The sequence below is a fragment of the Epargyreus clarus genome, unplaced genomic scaffold (genome assembly GCF_041222505.1).
Source record: "Epargyreus clarus isolate Ecla_fem2 unplaced genomic scaffold, WU_Ecla_fem_2.2 ptg000007l, whole genome shotgun sequence".
Classification (NCBI taxonomy): domain Eukaryota; kingdom Metazoa; phylum Arthropoda; class Insecta; order Lepidoptera; family Hesperiidae; genus Epargyreus; species Epargyreus clarus.
Window position 1 is genome coordinate 8450250 of NW_027332215.1, and position 12842 is coordinate 8463091.

Below are 12842 nucleotides of genomic sequence, written 5' to 3' on the forward strand. Positions count from 1 at the left end.
CTGGTTTCAACGCTATTTATGTGTCACGATGTAAAAAGTTGTCGCAAATAATTAATACCCGAAACTCCATCGAAATTAGATTAGTGGTTTTTGAGAAAATCGCGGACATACAAATATACATACATACTTACAATACGTAGCGGTCGGTAAGTCTAACCGACTTCAAAAAAGAGGTTCTATAATCGATATAATCGATAATAACATGTGAAATGTTTCCTTACTATCAATACGAGCAAGTAGCAAAACGTCCAATTACGAAAATACTATTATTTTCCAGCATTTTTAGCGTTTAATAAGTTCATAATTGTTTTTTTGTACAAATATAAACTCCGTAATGGCAAAAAATGTTCAGCCTTACAACATATTTACTCTAACGTGGGTACAAAACACATATATGTCTGTGACTCTAAATTTGATCTTTATATAAAAGTTATTTACTAAATGAAGTACTTTCCAAATATATATAAGATGTAACATAGTAAATACATTTGAAACATAGATGTAACATAACCTAAGATAACTAAATATATAAATGCAAAGAACGTCAAAGACAGAAACTTCTAACACACTTTAATCTTTTTGTGCACATTTCTCTTGTCAATGTGCGGTCCGTCCATTCTAAGTTCGTAGCAAGAATACCTCCTTGTATTTTTTCTACATCCACGTATATCATTCTACTGGACTCTGAATAGAATTGAAGTAGCTCAAAGTAGCTCACGTGTATTAAACCTTGAACCGGTTTATTACCAATTCCAGCAAACATAGTGATAGTGATAGTGTTAACCTACATAATATATTTCAATCTATAAGATTAATAGACCCTTTTTACCATTTTAGCCAAGGAAGGGTTATGTTTTTCGCGCGTATCTTGTATGTTTGTCTTTGTGGAGTTTTTTTTGCGAAATAATAACATGCTTTAAATAAAGTTACCAAGCCTATCGAGTAGGGTATCAAAATAAAGGAAATCAAAAGGAGATTACACATATATATATATGCATATATATAACACATCGAGATGACTGTCTCACTAAATAAGTAAGTTGCTGTGGCAGAGATCAACGCAAAGGGAAACCGCACAGTTCTGATACAGTTCGCTAGGGGCGCTGATTGGAAATGTATGGGCAAATACGTAAACAAATACAAAACAGACATTTTTGTAAAAACGTAAAATCTCATACTAAGCGTACAGAACCTGGTTAGCTACTCATAGTGTTCGTAACCTTATTGACGCATTTTGCGTTGACACGACACAGACATAGAACGCTAATGGATTCAACGTATTCCACGTTAATTCACGCCTTATCGTGCACCGTACAACCATCGTTGTTATAGAACAATGTACGTCTCTTCGCATCTATAATTGAGATCATAATGTAACGTTATTTCATAATTATTAACACTTTGTATCAATGCTGCTAACGAAGGGTTGTTATTAATAGATTTGAAGGCAACGTCCTCAAGAGATAAAATCATCCATGTCAAAAATCGAAATTTTACAATATTTAGAAGGCAGATATAGAAGCCTAAACGTCTTTAAAGCGACAATATTAATTATTTTCTCAAGAAAAGTGTCAAGTGCCTACTATTTTATTAAAACCTCCGATCTTGAAATGTATCTATTGGACTTTCAGTATCGCAGGTACAAAGGTTTTAAAAGGCAAAGAGAGACAGAATCTCTCGAACAATCCAATTGTCTTGACGCAGAATATAGTTTGTCAGACTTGCTCGATAATCTTTGTGATTGAATGAAATAGATGTAAGGGCCAAAAATGACACAATTAAGTTAGTGTGCCACGCATCTGATCATATCTATAATCCACTCCAGATAAGATTAGATTCCTACCTGAGGTTAACCACAGATGCGCCGTTAACCCTGAGGACTAAGTTGGAATGCTTTGGAAAAGTATGACTCCCGCACCACTTCGAAGCAGAACATATCATCGCTGAACATTGCTTTATGTCGTTTTATTAGGTTTCAGTTACAAAATGAATAAAAACATCATGCTTTATTGATCAAAATAATTATCATTTTTAGAGGATGTTAGTGCACTAATAGAGGTCCCAAATAAGTAATGAGGTTGTAACGCATCAACCATTTTTGGCAGGAGTCTTTAAATACGGACAGATTAATGGTCGTACAATGCACCGAATGCACCATCATACACGCTTTTAACGTAATTACCGTAATAAAGTATTTAACTAATTGTTTAAATTTACATTTTCATTTAATTAAAAATCTTCGCAATTAAAAAGTATCTTTAAAATGAGTACCTACCTAAAACAAATATTTACAGACTTTGAAAAATGTAGGCATAATATTTTTTACAATTCCCCTGATATTCGAGTTTGTATCATTTTAGACAAGTCATCACAGGTCAACAAAAAATATCTTTTTGTTTGTTGCCCTGGATATCTCTTTGGATTTATTTACTTTCAAACTTACAAAATTCGAATATATTTATAAAATTGCTGAAGTGGCTCTTGTTTTTTTTTAATTTGGCATTTTCTGTGTTTTAATTATTTTTCCTCTGAAATCGATATTCCAGGTCATCCAAATTATAATATCATAAAAGTTATGTTTTCATAAATGTTAATAGTTATTCTTATATAGTACAGAGGTGCTACATAAACGTCACGTGACTCCCCCTCCCCTCATTTCGTGTAAATACCGTCGAAATCAGTGTTTTCTTAAGGTTAAAAGACGCACAACGCGCTTTTGGGTAAGTTGCTAATACTTGATTTATTAAACATTTCCATATTGTGTTTTTGTATTGTTTGTTTATGTTTCCGTGTTGTAAAGTACTTTTTTATTTTGGTTGATATAATATTAATGTTTATTTTGTTCTAGAAATATGAATACTACGCGAAGAAAATGCAAATATAGCCCAGATGTTTTTTGTTACATTTGTGGTGTTTATATAACAATACAACAGACGCGAAATATTACATACTATATCAAAGAGGTACATACAGAATATTTTGGTTTAGATATTGAAAAACAAGATAAGTCGTGGGTTCCTCATAAAGTTTGTAAGTCTTATGTTGAGTCGTTACGATTGCGGAAAAAAGGAGAATGCCGCGGACTAGAATTTGGTATTCCAATGATCTGGATGAAGCCGAAAAATCATTTTGATGATTGTTACTATTGCGTAGCGGATGTTAAAGGTTGTTTAGGTAGTAATAAAACAACAAACTACGAAGAAATAGTACAGAAAATGTTGAGGAGCTTTAAGAATTTAGGAGCACACACGAGTATAAAATTGCTATCTCCACAGTCATTTAGAGATAGATTTCCTGAGAATCTGGGAGATTATAGTGAAGAACAGGGAGAGCGCTTCCACCAAGACCTTAAAGTTATGGAAGAAAGGTATAAGTGAAGATGGAATAGCCATATGATGGCAGATTACTGCTGGTCTTTAAAAAGAGATTGTCCTGAAAAAGGTCATAAAAGACAAGCATATAAAAGATATTTTTCAGAGATTTAACATAAAAATACATATGTTTTTTTGTTATTTGTCACTTGTTTTTATCTTAATTGAATATTAAAACTTGATGATTTTTAAGAATTTTTAATAAAAAAAGATTGTTACTAATATACTTGTTTTTGTTCTTATACTGACTGCCTTTTTTTTGTATAATATAATATTGATGAATTAAAAAAAAAAACTAGAGCCAATATTCAAAAACTGTTTTTAGTTTCTTAAATTAATAACATAAAAGTATTCGAAACCACTCTCACTTCAAGGGCAACAAAACCACTGTTGACCAGTGAATCATATAGATGAGTGCTTTAAAATATTCAATTTGTTACTGTCATTCTACTTCTTACAAGAGAATCAAAAATAAAATAATAAGGCATATTTTGAGACACAAAATGAAATTTGTACGTCATTTTGTAGACGACAGCCGTTATAATATAACTTAGAAAACTATTTCGAATTTTTGTCTTCACAACAGACAGATAGCAAGTCAAGTCTGTGGGAAGTCAAGTGGGATTGTCTTACTTTAAAGACATTTTTTCATTACATATTCTTTCTAACATCTGCCAAAAAAGTAATTTATATGTAAATGTACCTGAAAACAATTTCTTGCGAAATATTATTATATAATATGTATAATAAGCGATTAATTTATCAAGTAAAGTCGTAATAAATATTGCTATTTGTTGGACTTAATACATAGAGATATTAAAAATAAACTTTAAACTCAAACACCATATACCGGTAGGCATGAAGCTTGATTTAAGTTGTTTTTCTACGATGTGTATGCAATCAATTTTACTTAAATTACTCATAATATAACCAATTACTTAATTCTTAATCCGAAGTTCACTTATACGAGGTTGGGGGCTACAACTAGCAAGCTATAGGTCTTACCTAGCCGCAGACGGTGCTAACCTTGAGGTTTAAGTTTGAACACCTCAAATGCCTGTATAACCACACGCTTCTAACTATGAGTAAAACCGCGCGAGCACTGCTTTAATACGACTGACACATGAGGCCGCAATACAATTCTAAAGAGCTCTATCATGTACAATGTACATTTCTATTGAATTGAAAATAAATTATTTAACATTCCACATGTTTCACCTTGTTGTATTTGACTTGATCTCTTATCTGGTCATAAGATCACAAAGACACACCCCCAATGCGTGGATCTCGTCTGGAGATCTTAAAAACGTTGTCCCAAATATACAAAAGGAAAATTATCATAAGAATTATAAATACGATGTAGCAGATTGTATTCAACTAAAAACCTGCACAATAATAAGAGATTTAACATTGGGTGGAGCCTATTGTTATGATTGCAAACTGAGCTCAAAGATAAATTTGAGCTTTTCTCGGGTGATAGCATTGAGGAGGCACTCCGATAATGCGATAATGCGTGAATGTAGAATACGAACGATATAGTCACGCCATTATAAAAGTTGCTTGAACCAGTGAAATTCGAATGGGGTGGTTTCGTTGAAAGGGTGTTGAAGCTGGCAGACAAATGTTAACGTTGACTTACAAACTTGTTTGTTGTTGTTACAAAAAGTTTCGAAGGATTTTAACACAAAGTTTCTACACGTTTCATACTTATAATTGCCAATACTCATACAACTCGGACAATTTAGAGGAACCCGGGACGCATATCTGTCATAGAATATAATTAACGAAGTCAAATAACGATCCTCTAACATATATCGAGATTATGAAAATCGCAGTCATTTTCTTATGGCCCTAGCAAATTTGCAAATTTGGTTTGATTGGGCAATTGCGTTAATCCTTGCTAAAACGTCCGTGGCCAATCCTCTTTTTATCACGCTTTTATTAGCTTGGGTTGCATGTATGTAAGTAAGTATGTAACTATGTAACGGAATCTTTGAACCCGATTTCTATCCACTTCGAACGTTCAGTTTAATTCATTTTTTTTAAGAATTATCAAAAACCGATGACAATATACGATTTTAATAATTTTATACTCGTACCATTGTCCTTATCAACATCCTCAGGATTAACGATTTTCGAGGCGAGATTGTTCGTGCGCCTTAGAGAAAGTTCATCGCAAAGTTACAGCGCAACAATTATTACTTTTTAGTTTCAATGACTATTATAGCGTGATTTTTAGTTTTGAAAATAATAATGTTATTTCCTTATAACTCAAATGTTCTGAATATCTAGCTCGACTTGGCGGAGGCACTACCGTGCCTCCTGATAATGCCCTCTTGTACAATGATTTTTAGGATTCCGTACTCAAAGGGTAAAATGAAACCCTCTGCTGTCTGTTCGTGTGTCACAGGGCTTTATCTCTCATACCGTAATAGATAGACACTCGTTTTTTTTACAGAGGATGCATAATGGTGTTTGCTATAACAACAAGTACTAAAAATTAATAAAACAAATTTAATTTAAAAAACTAAAAAAACATAAAATATAAAACCGTGTTTTTTAGCTTTTTAAACTACATTTATTTGAGCTGAGTCCCTTAATTTTTTTTTAAATTTCAAGGTTTAATGAAAAAATTCCAATAAAACTAAGCAAATTGAGTGTCATCTTAACCATGTGTATGATACTTAATAGGCAATATTTTCATAACCCTTTTTAAAATCGACTCCTTATTAGCTCAGTAACATTGTCCTTAAGAGTTTATTGACTCTTATTTATAGCGTCAGGTATGGCCCAATATGCATACGAAGTAGGCTTCCGGTCGTGAGCGGGCGGCCTTCAACTTGACTATTTTAGATTCAATAGACGCCAGACAGAATTGACACTTCCAATATGCATATTAAAGCAATTATACTCAAAGATGTATCATGACATAACCTTTGTAACTAAGAGAATAAAATTGAAAATGGTTCGAGGAACAAGGCATTTCGTCAACCCACGTCTAACACTTTTCGCCCACCTTTCACAGTTTCATCATATTAACTAATTTATATACAAACACCCAGACAAAGAAAAAAATGTAAATTTATTTAGATATCCGACTAACGGGTTTGAACCCGGGTCACTGCGTGGATGTAGTGGTCGCACCGCCACGCGGTTCACCAAAACTGGTTTATTAATACAAGGTTTTATGACTAAAGGAGGTAACAAAAGAGCGACTGCGAGCTAAACTATCGCTAGTATGTTTTATCACTGTCGTTTAAATAATAACCTACCGCAGTCCACATTGCTCAGATAAAATTCAGATTTTTTATTAAATACCGAATAATTAGTAACGGATTAATATTTCGTTCTAATCTTTCAATTAAGTTGGACTTCTAATGCAAATATATTTAGTTGTTATACCTAACACTCGTGTTATACCTAAACTACTAAGCAACGACTGACTAAAAACTAAATACAATAGTAAGCAACTCTCATTACAGCAGCGTTCACGTTCGCTCTAAACATTACCTGTCCGTTACATAACGTAGAGCCGTCAGTGGTTACGTTAAAAATTTACAAGTTTGGACTATTTCGGTGTTGAAGGAGAATGATCGTTATTAGAGCGAGCTTTGTGCGCCCAATTAGACAAAGGCCTGTTTGTTAGGCCGCCTTAATAGCTGTGCAAGTACCGATAGCAAAAAAATTATAAGAAAATTTTAACATCTACTTATCTTTATTTGTGTAGTACTATGACTTATCCAAGGCATTCAAACGTAAATTCATCCAGCCGTTTGTTAGATCCCATCAAATAAAGAAAGACAAGCATACAAGATACGCGCGAAAAACATAACCCTTCCTTGGCAGTCGGGTAAAAAGCGCTTCAAATTGCGAGGTAGGTGTAACGATGACAGCTATATCATCAAATACTAAAAATTAAAAATATTTCAAATAAATGGGGATCGCCACGAAACAGACTATTTTTCGACATTTTAGCTTTAGCGACATTCACAATGTATTTACTTTTTTTGGTGCTATGAAAACAAATATGAAAAGTAAATATTTCGCCATGTACGAGTCGAACTCGCACATGGAGGCTTCCGTACCACCAAATGTTCAATTTTTTTTTACTTATTTTTATTCATTTTATTATTTTCAACAATACTTAGATATATGACACAACAATAGATGGCGTTGGGGTGATGATGAATGATACGTAAACAACGTAAAATAAAATTAAAATAACTATATTAAAATATGTTTTATGGTTCTTATTTGTGTTTATTATAATACCAGTTACAGTAGTAAAGGGATTATAAAAATTTCAACCGTCTTCCTAGTACGGTTTAACAGTTAGATCATCCATTGCTGATCTGCATTGCAGTTATGCATCCTCTGTAAATTTCTACGGTTCCGGAGATATAGCGATGTGACAGACGGACAGACAGCGAAGTCTTAGTAATAGGGTTCCGTATTTACCCTTTGGATACAGAACCCTAAAAACATATAAATTGTTGGCACGGAACCATCCGTGAGCGAGATCAAGTCGCACTTAGCAATTATTTTGTAATAGATGCACTACCAGACTTGCAACCCACCTGTTGTAAAATGGTATTTCCGCCCACGAACACATGCTATCGAACTTAAGCCGATACAAAAAATATTTTAATAAACATATTTGGCTCAACTCCAAAGGCGTGGAATATAATAATGGTCAGAGCAAAATATCAAAGTCTCATATTTACAAGATAAATTTAAAGACGAATACATTTGATATGGAGATGAAGACAATTATAATTGATATTTATTTGGAAAAATAACACTTATATGAAAATAATAATACTTAATTAAACTTTAAAAATACTTTTGGTAGGCATAAAAATTAACCAATTCTAATTAGTTAATGACTTAAAAAACACGATGTTTTGTGTTTTTTTACCTACGATTTGTTCCTTTAAATATAATCCTAAATCCGAATTTAATTTGCCTTCCTTACCTAAGTTATGAAACCTTTACACACAGGCTGTCTGCGATATTGTTGCACTTTCACTCCTTCGCAATGCACTTAGTCACAAATGCACTGATAAATGTTTCGCTATCCTACCTTATGTCTTTTTATTACGAACAACACTGATCAATATCATAATATCGTTAATGCTAAAGCTTAATACATTGGCTTATTCAAGGCTGCTAATAGATAATGGAAGCTAGATTGATCAAATGTTGTAATTCTCTGATAGCTAATACCCTGCGTTGTATAGCAGTTATGGGGAAAACGAATTTTTATTTTAGTTAATAAACGAGATTAAAAATTCCATAACATCGGAAAATTCTCCTTTATAAATCTTTTCTAAAATGAAGTCTTAAAGGTTTTTATTGCAGTTATGACTAAATGGAATTTTAGTTAAAGGACAAGATTTAAAAATCAGTGATACCGGAAAATTCCAACGTTCTTTTCTAAAATTAAGTATAATAGGTTTTATAGGAGTTATGGAGAAATCGAATTATTATTTTAGTTAATGACGAAATTAAAAATCCATGACATCGGAAAATTCTAACATTCTTTTCTAAAATCAAGTCTCATGGGTTTATATAGCAGTTATGAAGAAATTGAATTTTAATTTTAGTTAAAGGACAAGATTTAAAAATCCATGATATCGGAAAATTCCAACGTTCTTTTCCAAAATAAAGTATAGTAAGGGTTTATAGGAGTTATGGAGACATCGAATTTTTTAATTCATATAACCATGCAGGGAAGATTTAATACTGAAATAGCCGGTTTCCATTAACTTGATTGCCGACAGTCGGTTTAAATGTCAGTGAGGGTTCAGGTGGTGGCTAATCTGCAACTGTGTCTAGGCCGCATTGATTGAGTCTATATTTAATCACATCGATCCAGGTATGATCAAAATATACTGTACTTCTGATATTTAAAATAGATAGATAGACATGCATATGAAATTTAAAAGGAGATATCAGAGTTTTATTTAAATAGGACATAATGGTACCTAGTATAAGCACCTGTAACGGTTACATCGAATCAGTGGTCAAATATGAGGTATATTATAAAGGTAAGGTACAATGTAGGTACACACATAAGGTAAAATGTATCAACGTTATCATTATTATAATGGATATTTTTTTATTTCTGTTTTATTTAAATCTGATTAATTAGTTGTATGTACGTAGGGACTTCAATGATAGAGTTTAAAAGCAACAATATTTTAGTATCACATTATTTATTTTTAATTAGCCAAAGAAACAATTACGACTATGTTTAACGAAATAAATACCATTAATTTAACTGAGCCGACGTAGACATATAAAGCCCGCCTAAATTACTTTACAACACAAAGTCAAGTACAAATTGAACACAATGAAGTTCCGACGCCATCTGATTATAGACTAAAAACGGATGACAAATAAAAGCCCACAAAAAGGAGAGAGCAGATGTACGAAGGTTGTTGCCCCTGACCAGGCGCCGGAAGCACGGCTCGCCTTAGGAATTAACGCCTTAAATGAAAACTGATAAAATCATTACCCCTAAAATCTACGCGCCTGTGAAATTTAATTTCTTTTATGTCGCTTCTTCTCAAAATTTTCTGCGAGGTTTCTAAACTTGACTGCTTTACATCTAGTCTGTATTATTCTATCTATTATTATTATTGTTATATTATTAGTATTTTTATTAGTCTATTATTTTTAAATAATACAGGAGTAGCAGACCACCTGATTGGAAGTTTCTATTGCCACCCATTGACATCTGTAATCAACGTGAGATTGGATTAGATATTCCTACCTGAGGTCGGTCACAGATGCGCCGCTACCCCTGAGGAATAAGCTGAAATACCTCGTAAAAGTATGTATTCTGCTTCTATACTTAATGTAGTATAGTTTAATATCTATGAATATTTAAAAAACGAAGGTTATAAATTGAAATTATTACAATATACTTATGTCTTCACAAAAATGTAATCTGATAGCAACGTCATTATAACTTCGAAATTGTTAGAGATACAAGAAATAATACAAAACAAAATTGGTTTCGATTTAGTGTTAAATTTGCAACATGCGTATAAATTTTCAAATATTTTTAATTAATTGAGGTTCTTTTTTTTATATGGCACCTCTCAGAGGCTGATATTTCAAAAAATACTCCATCTAAGTTAGTTAGAATATAACGATGTATCAATGTGTATCTAGGAACTTATAACTTAATCCTTATTTCATAAAGTACTATTTTAAAATTCGTTCTGATTTCTTCTGACTATATGCAAAATTTTAGCAAAACCAAAAACAAATTACAAATACAAAATACAAATTTTAAGTTGATCTTTATTGAAACTTTGTGTAACTTTACCCCAGAAACAATAGAAACTTCACAATGGCACACAAATTAAACACAAAATTAACAAGGAATAATCATTAATTGTTAGAACTGAGATATTTATAACTTTCCACGGTATATGAAACTTTTGACAAAATCACATTTGCACACCTTTGCTCAACTTCAAATGTTATCAAATTCTTAAGCGAACTGCACGCTCCTCTTCTCGTCAAAACCCATGTCATCAACCTGCTACTGTCCCACTGCTGGGCGGGTTTTCTCTCAGAATGAGAGGGCTTAGGCCATATTCCACCACGGTAGCCAAGAGCGAAAAGGTAAACTTCAACCATATTTAAGATATTTTTATAGACTCTTAAATGTGTAGGTTTACATACAAGGTTTTTCTTTACAGGTAAAACAAGTGATTGATATTTTTTAAAACGCACATACCTTTGAAAGTTTTAGAGATCTGGAGATTGAACTTAGGATTCCCCGATTGAAAGGCCGAGTTATAACCATTAGGCTATCACCGCTTACAATACATAATTACCTTACCTAACCAACGTAGCGGGTACGCAACGCATTGTAAGACTTCCTGAAGGGTTCGTTAGGCAGCAAAGCCGCTTCAAAGCGTGTCATTGACCTCGACATGCATAATTAGATGATGTGATTCACTGAATTGGTTAGCAGGTCACCGCTTCTCGATACTCGATACTTTTAATACGACTACTATTAAGCAATCATATCTGCTACTCCTATGACCTAAATTACTTTAAAGTAGTAGTAGTTTGAAGTCTGTAATGAGCTCTCACTTTCATAGGAATTCAAATATTTTGCAAAATACAATACAAAATATTTTTTGTTTGTTTGTCGTATTAGATAGAAATTATTCATTGCACTATGTTATGTGAACATTACACTGCCACCATCAAGTCATTTGTGTCACGTTTCAGAGCGTTCTCTGATTGATATGAATGGGGATATAGTCGTACTATGCTGCCCACGTACTAGTTAGTAGTCTACATAAACTTGATAAAGACTTTAGACTATGGTACCTGTAATTCTGGGACCAGAATAGAGCTACGGATTCCCCTGCATGTCATAAGAGGCGACTAAAAGGGACCTTCCGCATTTGCGGCGGAAAGAGCAGGATCTTGAACCGCCCGGTCAGCAACGCCGCGAGGGATGGTGGTACGAGTATGTGTGACCGCATACACACCAAACAGTGTGACGGGCTTCATCGGTACAATCACCCACCTACCTTTCGAAGGTTTACCCCTCGTCAACAAATAAAGACCCTGTTCATCTCTACAAACATTGAGCATATCAGACATCCGTGTCTGACAGACACTGAACGTGGCACACAAAATAATTTGGTATGCTACGGCCGATGCCTGGCATGTTCAGCATCTGTATATATAAATGAAACACTATACAGAGCTTTCAGGCATTTAGATTTTACCACGTTATTCAGAAGCATCTATAATTTTGACATTTGGATTAGATTTTTTATCAACCGTTAGTTATAACAGTGCATCAGAAACTTTGGTTAGTATTATTACATTTCTATATTATTATTAGTTTCTACGGTATTAGTTATTACATCCATTATGCTAAGTACTCAACCAATCCAAGTTAATTCAACCACAACCTGCAATTTCTACTTAAGTTACCGCTATAATGTAAAACCGGATATCTTCAGGTGGATATTAAAGGTATTTTAGAGATAAAAACTCGATTGAATTTAACAAGTGCGAAACAAATAATTCTTCAGAATTTTTTGAAAATACCCGTCGTGTGTTTGATTTTTTTTATATTAATCACACTACAATACATTTTTCATATCGCATTGTATAAAATTACCCACATATAAATAGGTTTTTACTTGACTGTCCCAGAAGGAGGATAATATTTTACGTGCCTACGAATGTCCACATTTGGTTTCGACGCCATTTGTAACCCAAATAGCATGATAGATTGTAATGTACTTTGTAAGTACATCTCGAAATTTGTATTATTATCTCAGGAGCGTCATAGGCTGTATTTTGTACAATAAGTGCAACTGGAATAAATAAGCTTACAAACGAAATTTAAAATGGTTACCAACATCTTAATTTAAGGCACTTATGGTTCTTGTTTTCAAATAATGTACCTTCTATGTCTTT

General features: G+C 33.1%; 1 protein-coding gene and 1 long non-coding RNA gene across 4 annotated transcripts in view; both read right to left on the reverse strand.

Moving 5' to 3' along the window:
• The window catches only part of LOC140743346 (uncharacterized), a 466218-nt gene that overhangs the window by 203595 nt on the left and 249781 nt on the right, over positions 1-12842 (reverse strand). The window lies entirely within an intron of this gene.
• LOC140743344 (carboxyl-terminal PDZ ligand of neuronal nitric oxide synthase protein) overlaps positions 1-12842 on the reverse strand; it is a 287400-nt gene that overhangs the window by 189047 nt on the left and 85511 nt on the right. The gene's annotated exons all lie outside the window — the stretch shown is intronic.